The 9,469-nt window shown below is 36.9% G+C and overlaps 1 long non-coding RNA gene across 1 annotated transcript in view; it reads right to left on the bottom strand.

The window, feature by feature from the left end:
* Window positions 1-445: 445 nt before the first annotated feature.
* LOC129647714 (uncharacterized) overlaps window positions 446-9,469 on the bottom strand; it is a 28,135-nt gene continuing 19,111 nt past the window's right edge. Inside the window, exons 2-3 of the long non-coding RNA XR_008712456.1 lie at window positions 846-1,016; window positions 446-491 (exon numbers count right to left, since the gene is read on the bottom strand). This is a non-coding gene — a long non-coding RNA (uncharacterized LOC129647714). The remainder of the gene's footprint in view (window positions 492-845; window positions 1,017-9,469) is intronic.

Below are 9,469 nucleotides of genomic sequence, written 5' to 3'. Positions count from 1 at the left end.
TATGTCAAACCTAGACAGTGTGTTGAAAAGGTGAGACACTACTCTGCTGACAAAGGTCTGAATAGTCAAGGCTATGGTCTTCTTAGTGGTCATGTATAGTTGTGAGAGCTGCACTGTAAAGAAGATAGAGCACTGAAGAACTGATGTCTTCAAAGTGTGGTGCTGGAGAAGATTCTGAGAGTCGTTTGGACAGCAAGGAGATCAAACCAGTCAATCTTAAGGGAAAAACCCCGAACACTCATTGGAAGGACTGATGCTGAAGCTGAAGCTCCAGTATTTTGATCGCTTGATGCAAACAGCCAGCTCATTGGAAAAGTCCTTGATGCTGGGAAAGACTGAGGGCAGAAGAAGAGCGCATCAGAGGATGAGATGGTTGGATGGCATCACCAATGCAATGGACATGAACTTAGGCAAACTTCGGGAGATAGTGAAGAACAGGGAGACCTACCTGGTGTGCTGCAGTCCTCGGGTTCACGAAGAGTCAGACACGACTGGGAGAATGAGCAACAACAACACATTTTATTAAGTCAGATATACATGTTAGAAACTTAAGAAAAACTACCAAAAAGAATAAAAATCAATTGTGTAATTACCAAAAGAATTGAGAAGAAGTAAAAGAATAACGAAGATTTGGTCAATTAAAAAAATAAAGAAGAGAGAAAAAGCACCAAAATATAAAATCAGATAGTGCATTAGGCACTAATATATTAATAATCACAATAGACACACAAAGATTAAAATCATCTTAAAATGGATTTTATAAAAAGAAAATAACATCTAGCAATTTTATTTTAAGAAGTATACACAAAATGTAATGACACAGAAATAGATGAACAAATACTTACCAGTAAACATTGATCAGAAGATCAATAGTGTTGGGAATTCCCTGGCAGTTCAGTGGTTACAACTCTGCACTTTCATTGTTGGGTGCGTAGGTTCCATCCCTAGTCAGGGAACTAGATCCTGCATGCCTGTTGCCACTAAAAGTCTGCATGCCACAACTAAGACCCTGAGAGCTGCAACGAAGACCCAGGCTAAGTAAATATTTAAAAAAAAAAAAAGGACTCAAAAGCTGTTGCACAACAAGGAAAACCATCAGCAAAACAAAAGATAACCTACTGAATGAGAGAAAAGATTCACAAATGATATGACCAATACAGTGTTAACATCCAAAATACATAAATGGCTCTTACAATTCAACATCAAAACAAACAGCCTGAAGACCTAAATAAATGTTTTTCAAAATAAGACCTATGGATGACCAACAGGCACAGGAAAGAATGCTCAAGATCATTAATCATCAGGGAAATATAAATCAAAACCACATAGAGATAGCACCTCACACCTATCAGAAGGGCTATCACCAAAAAAAAAAAACAAGACAAATAACAAATGTCGGCAAGGAGGTGGAGAAATGAGAACACTGTGCACTGTTGGTAGGTATGTAAATTTGTATAATCACTATGAAAATTGAATACAGTTTCCTCAAAAAAGTAAAAATAGAACTACTATATGATCCAGAATTCCGCTCAGGGTACGTATCCAAAGAAAATGAAAGCGTTAATTCAAGAAGATATATATACCCACATGTTCATAGCAGTATTATTTACAATAGCCAAGATATGGGGGCAACACAAGTTTCCGTCAACACACACCACACACGCACAATGGAATACTACTCAGCTGTAAAAAAAGAATGAAATGCTGCCATTTGTGACAACATAGATGAACTTGGAGGGTTTTATGTTTAGTAAAATAAGTCAGAGAAAAACAAATACTGAGTGATATCACTGAAATGTGGACTCCTAAAAAATAAAACAAATGAATGAATGTATCAAAACCAAAACAGACTCACAGATAGAAAGAAGAAGCTAATGGTTACCATGGAGAACAGGATGAGGGAAAGGGCAAGATAGGGGTATGGGATTAAGAGGTATAAATTATTGTGAATAAAATAAGTAAGTTACAAGGATATATTGTACAACACAGAATATAACCAAAAATAATCATAAATAGAGTATAACCTTAAAAAAAGATAGCTAAGTTTGCAATTTTCAAGTCAACATAGAGTTTTAAGTCAAGAGGCATTGGTAGAAATATAGTTTCATAAGATAAAAAGAACAACTCAACAAGAGAACAAAAGTCATGAAATTGTATATAGTTAGCAACATAGCCTTGAAATACATTAAGTAAAAAATATAAGGAGGGATTGACAACTCTACAATCATAGGGGGAAATTTTCATATACCTCTCTCAGAAACTGACTATCAGGCAGACCAAAAAAAAAAAAAAAGTATTAAGGATTTACAGGATATTTGAACAACCCAAAGAGCTAACCTGAAAGACTTATTTATATCTAGAAACCTACACATAGTAATTAGAAAATAGAAAATGCACATTCTTTTCAAGCACAAATGGAACTGTCAAAAGAACTGACCACATAGCAGGTCGAAAAGGAAATTTCAAGAAATAACAAAGAACCTATATCACATCTCTGTATCATAAAATAACCTAGTAGTCAAAGAGGAAACCACATGAGAATACTATTTTATAAATTCAAACTATATGACAATAAAAGTGCTATATGCCAAAATTGGGGGAGATTTCTAAAGCAATACTTTAGCCTTAAGTGAATTTACTTAACATAAAAGACTGAAAGTAAATGAGCTAGAGATGACATTGACAATTAGGGGATTAAAAGCATAAGAATAAAGACAGAAAGGATATAATGAAGATAAAAGCCAAAATTAATGAAATTGAAAACAAAACCAGTAAAGATGGTGAGGCCATTAAAATATTCCATCTGGCTCCTAAATAGTCCCTGAGAGTCCATGATAAAGGACGAAGCTGTTTCATTCTTCAGTTGCCTCTGGTGTGGATTATCTACCAGCACTACCCATCAGAAATACAGGGTGAGCCACGTATACAATTTAAATTTTATGGTAGTCATATTCTCAAAGTAAGGAGAGACAGATGAATTTAACTTTAACAACATATTTTACTTAAGGCAATGTATCAAAAATATTATTTCAACACATAATCAATAGTTAAAAATTATTGAACTATTTTAAATTCTTTTTTCTACACTAAGTCTTTAAATCTGGTTTATATTTGTAACTGCAACACATCTCAATTTCAAGTAGCCATCTTTCAATTGCTCAGTAACCACATGTTAGTGTCTATTGAATGGGACAGAGCAAATCTGTACTCAAATAGCGTACCATATAGTTTCATAATTCCTCCTTCACAGACCCTATTGTATCATATTCGTTTCTTGATTTTTCAGACAAGGTAAAGATTTGTATAAGCATCATCATTTTGTCTGCATTCTAGGTTCTGCAAGGTGGTGGCAAAGGTTCAATTACCTTGCTGCCATGTAGAGGGAGGCATGGCATTACTTTAGCAACCAAAGTTCTGATGGTCAAGTAGTTGATGGCATCTCAACGAGAGACCTACTTACTTTTTTTTTTTTTAACTTACTTTTGGTATTAGTGTTTACACAACAGAGAGTCACTCCATTCATCTCTATTCCCCATGAGTTTCATGTTGAAATAACGAAATGGCCTAGATCCGCCTGAAGATAAATTGCTTTAATTATTAGGCAGATTGCGAAGCTCACTGTTTCAAATATCAGGTCAGTGCGGTACCCAGCATCAGCAATGGTTTTACTGTGATATTTCTCCACATGTTACTGTTGAGCCTTAATATTAATGAAATGCCTCCCTTTAGAACTAGCTTTATCTGCGAGAGTTGTTCACTTCTTAGAAAAAAAACTGATCTCAGTAATCGGGGGAGGAGACTATTGTTTTCCAGTATTGCAATATTTGCTTTTTGACAGTTTAATTGTCAGCATTGTTGCTAATATCTATGGAAATCTCACAGTAGAATTTTTTAGATCTTAGAATGTGTATACTGAAGTTATATAGATACTTATCAACTTTTACATTTTTAACACTTCATGTGAGATCACAGAAGAGAATACAGTGGTTAAAACCAAGAGCACACAGACCAAAGTTGGACTACCTGGGTTTGAATCCCATTTACCAGTTGTGCATCTGAATCTCAGCTTCCTATTTTGAAATAGGAAAATATTAAAGTTTCAAAGAGGGTCACACAAAGTACATATATGTTAAGCACATATAAAGTGCTTAACACAGTGCCCAACAGAAGTACCAGAAGTATTTCACATACATTAACTAGGTCACCTTAGGCTCATAATTCAGGCAAATTTGGGAGCATTAAAAAAGTAACCATCTGATAGCCTTTCTAAAGCAGAGAAGACAATTTTTTCCAAAAGAAATTCTAGTTGACCTGCTTCTCTAAATCAAAAAGGTTTCCCTAAATATGATGACTGGACTTCCTTTCTAGATATTTATTATGCAACTATGCTAACATTTTGGTTTGGAAACACCCTGACTCAGATCTCATTATCAAGAACCAAGCCAGATTAAAATTTTCTAAACATAATTGGCATCAGATAGTGAAGTAACCAAGTTGATAATTTTTTTTAATTGGAGGGTAATTACTTTACAATGTTGTGTTGGTTTCTGCCATATAACAATGTGAACCAGCCTTAATTTTATATATATATATATATGTATATGTATAGATATGTATATATGTCCTCTCCCTCTTGAGCCCCCCTCTTTCCTCCTATTTCACCTCTCTGGGTCTTCACAGAATGTCAGGCTGTGCTCCTCATGTTATATAGCTTCCCACTAGCTATCCACTCTACACATGTTAGTTTCAGTTCCATTCAGTTCAGTCGCTCAGTCATATCTGACTCTGCAACACCATGAAGTGCAGCACACCAGGCCTCCCTGTCCATCACCAACTCCCAGAGCTTGTTCAAACTCACGTCCATCAAGTCAGTGATGCCATCCAACCATCTTCTCCTCCGTCCATCTTATCCACATGTTAGTGTATATATGTCAAAGCTACTTTCTCAATTTGATGTACCCTCTCCTTCCCCTGCTCTGTCTACAAGTTCATTTTCTACATCTTTGTCTCCATTCCTTCCCTACAAATAGGTTCATCAGTACTATTTTTCTGGATTCTGTATATATGTGTGTCAATATATGATACTTTTCTCCTTCTGACTAAATTCAGTCTGTATGACAGATTCTAGTTCTTCCACACCACTACAACTGACTCAAATTTCATTCCATTTTATGGCTGAGTTATATTCCATTGTGTAGATGTACCACATCTTCTTTATCCATCTAGGTTGCTTCCATGTCCTGACTATTGTAAGTGGTGCAATAAACATTGGGTAACTGAGTTTTGATATGTCATTTTCCTGAATTTTGCTCTGAATCAAGAGAAGACATTGTAAGGCCAAAAATTTTTAAATTTTCTTTTTTCCTAACTACATGATTTTTTGGTAACACATTTGCTCAGGGTAAGGGGAGGCCAAGTCTGAACTGAGTAAATGAAATAATAGGATTCATGTAAGCAAGGTGGGCTTCCCTGGTGGCTCAGATGGTAAAGAATCCATTTTTAATGCAGGAGACCTGGCTTTGATCCCTGGATTGGGAAGATCCCCCAAAAGAGGGCATGGCAACCACTCCAGTATTCTTGCCTGGAGAATCCTCATGGACAGAGGAGGCTGCAGGATACAGTCCAGGGCGTCTCAAAGAGTCGGACACAACTAAAAAACTAAGCACAGCACAGCAAGCAAGGTACTCAGATGGGAGTTTCATCCCAAGGCATTTCTTCCTCTGCTGCGAGCTCAAAGCTCATTTTTAGACACTCACATATCTTGGTAGGCAATTTGCCCCTGTTTGCTATTTACATATATACCTCCTCTCTTTGAGGTTCATGTTCATTAAAACTATAATTTTCAGGCCCACTATCCATCTGTTGAAGTTTTAGTATTCTGGAGCTAAAATTGCACTTTCAGAGAATTTTTATCAATTAATCGATAATGTGGTGTAAAACCAGATAAGTTTTTGCCATTTTTTCAGGAAATCTGCTTTAAAGCTAAAATATTCTCTTTTTAAAATCCAGGTTAATAGTTACTGTAATGATTAGTGTATGCCAGGCACCAAAATATTAATATTTTGTTTTACATAATAATGTTATTAAATCCTCACAATAACCCTATAAGGAAGATGTAAATTGTCATGATTTTCACTTCGTAGATGAGAAATGTAAGGGATAAAGAGGTGAAAAACTGTCAAGTTTTTGTAGTCACCAAGTGATGAAACCAGGATTTGAATGCAGCACAGATTTCAGAGTCTAAGCTTTTAACCATAATGACATATTCTGCCTCTCACAAAAAGTATTAGCATATTAAAGTGAAAAAGAAGACTTTGTTAAAAAGCAAGTTTGTCACATTTTAACATATCTTTGGAACCCAAAATAAATAACCCATCCTTAATATATATATAGCTCAGAAACCATATGTCTTATAAACCACCAGTGGGTAGGAATATCAAATAATTATGAAAATTAACCAGAAGGTCAATCTAGTTTCCACGATGGTATTTAGGTGTCTTCATTACAGAATCGGTACTCTTCCTCCACCCACATTCCCCAGCTGTAAAAAAGAAGAGAGGAGATCTTGTGCTTTGGATGATGTTCACCTTTTTTTTGTTGTTGTTGTTGTGCAGAAAATCATTATCCAAGCCCAGCCACAAATATGTGCTACAAAACAATTTATCTACCAAGAGTTCATGGGCAGCTGGATTGGGAAAAAACACATTAATTATCATTCAAGTGGAATTGCCCCCATAGACATACCATTTAATTAACAGAGAGGCCAGTATTGGAAATGAATAATTTGAGGCAAGGCAGAGAGAGATGTGTGAGATAAACCCTTAGGTGATTTAAGGTTATTATCTGTGAATAAATATTTTTTTAAATACATGAAATATACTTCTACCTTATAAATGCCTTAAAACATAAAAAGGCATCTTAGAAAAAAAGACCCTTTCAAGCCTTTTCCTTGCCTGGATTAAAAGTCATGCGAGTCAGTTCTGCGAGCAGAAGCAGAAAGCTAGTTGGGATTTCAGGAACATCAATTCCTTTAGAGGCTGGAATATTCCACTCCCGTGAATTTAAACTCTGAAAGATGAGAGCTAAAATCACTTTGTGTGGCAGACTTCCTCTGTCTCCAAAAACCCTTGAAATTTGTAACTCTGCCAAGATTAAAAATAGAAGTGATATGGCAGCAGCGGATTGATCATTCTGCTAAATGTGCTCATCCCATTTGGGATAGTTCTATGAAGCATGGCGGCAGCTGGGGCGGTGGTGGCTGCCACCACCGCTGCGGCTACTGCTGCAGAATGCCTTTCCATTTTTTATTTCTTTACTGAGCAAAGCCAGAAGAGGTTTTCCTAAAGCATTAAAAAAATAAAATAAAATTACAGCCTAAAGGCTGTTTTCTGAAGCAGTCTGAGAGGCAGAATCTGAAATGAAATCGCATACACCCATTGACTCCCTGCAAATATGCCAAAAATCAAAATCCTGGGACCCAGTTTGATATCGTTTTGTCAGTTTTGTGTCATGATCCTTGAAAATATCACCCTTAATAAGATAAGCCAAATGCCATATCCAGCTGGAATGGAAGGTAGGTTTTCATTCCTGACCTTGGTATTTTCCTTGAAACCATCTGTAAAGAGAGACAAGTTCATCTTCAGTGATTTTTTTTTTTTTGTATTCTCCTCTTGACTTTCAGCTTCTCTTTTCTTTAACAGCACCATGCCTGCAAGCATGCTAAGTCGCTTCAGTCATGCCCAACTCTTTGAGACCCCTTGGACTGTAGCCCACCAGAATCCTCTGTCCATGGAATTCTGGCATGGAATTGCCATCCCCTCCTCCAGGGGATCTTCCTGACCCAGGGATTGAACCTGAGTCTCTTATGTCTCCTGAACTGGCGGATAGGTTCTTTACACCTAGCACTACCTGGGAAGCCTTTAACAGCACCAGTGTTCTTCATTTAATTCAATTCAAGGAGTATTTATTGAGCACCTATTGAATGCCCAGTACTGTACTAGGTATTTGGAGAAGAGAATATACTTTTAAAAATATACAAAGCATCTTCATAATAAACTCCATAGCATTGGAATAAGAAATGAGAGTGCAGAGAAGGGTGGCGAGGAGATTTGTGACCTTATTTCTGGCTCCCTACCAGGTTTTACGTTCACTGTGGAAGCCTTGCCCTCTGCTTTTCTACATCACTTTCATGGTCATCTCTGGGAGTGATCTCACTGTGAGCAAAACTATTCCCATACCCAGTTGAGAGACTTTCAACAAACGTTTCCAAAATTCCAAGAATTAACAAATGAAAGAAAAACTGAGAATGCAATATTCAAGATACTCTAGCTACAAGGGAAATGGGTTATCTCCCCTTACATTTTTTTCAGCAGGAAAACCTGTACTTCAAACAGAATCTTACCCAAAGACCTAACAGACAAAACAGAAAACCCCAGTGCTGCTCTGTTAAGTGCAGGGGAGAAAGACTCCTCCAGGCTCTTACTCACTACTGATCTACACTCCCAAGGAGATCCAGGAGGCTCTTCTGTGGATCCCTAGGGCATCTCAGAGCACCTTTCGAAAACAACCTGAAGAAGAGACCTCTATGCGGCAGGTACTATCTTTAACACACTTCATGTTCACAACACACACACATTCCAACCCCTCCTTCAAAGTCAAGACCAAAGCAATACTGCACTCGTCTCTCCTACACCATCAGTGCTGATCCAATATACAGGTTCCTTCCCCATGTGATAGATATTAGGCTAAACCTTATTTTTCAGCTGCAGTTGAGTCCCAGATATGGTTGTGACCTGTCCCAAATATACACCTTTCCCATAAAATAACAACATACTAATACAAAATAAGAACCTAACATTTACTTCCTAGGAATGCAATATAGAGGAAGTAATTTCTTCACAAACTAAAATAGTTCCCATTTCCTCTAAGGTTTTAATGTTTTAGAGGAGACAAAAAATGTCTACACACAAAGCAGTCTGATTTACTGTGAAAGATTTATAAACTGAAAGTGAACAATTTATTAAATGTTTAAGTACTGGGGTGGTAAGAAAGGGAGGGATCTGTATTGGCTGGACTGATCAGTGAATATTTGAAAGTATTAATAGTTTAGACTTAAGACCCTTTAGGAGGAACAGAGAGAGGAGAGATGGAAAGAGAAGTAAGGCGTTCCTGGCAAGGGTCTGGTAAACTAAGACATGTTCTCCAGGCAGTTTATATTCTAGGGGAAGAATGACCAAGTAGAGCTGAGTTTTACTCATAAAAATAAACATCTAAGAAGAAACTTAATGTGATGAGATCTCTGCTCAAGGCATTATAAGGAAGAAATATGAATAACCTAGAAGTTTGCATTCCACTGTGTTGCTGGCTGTAATTTTGAGACACTTACCAACATATTTCTCTTCCTACTTATACCTCTTTTTGCCTTCCATCCCAGCTGTTCTAAGCTTATTGCTTGAGAAAGGGAATATGA

This window comes from Bubalus kerabau, chromosome 3, assembly GCF_029407905.1.
Source record: "Bubalus kerabau isolate K-KA32 ecotype Philippines breed swamp buffalo chromosome 3, PCC_UOA_SB_1v2, whole genome shotgun sequence".
NCBI lineage: Eukaryota > Metazoa > Chordata > Mammalia > Artiodactyla > Bovidae > Bubalus > Bubalus kerabau.
Note: the sequence above shows the minus strand (reverse complement) of the source record. Positions and strands in the feature narration are given on the sequence as shown.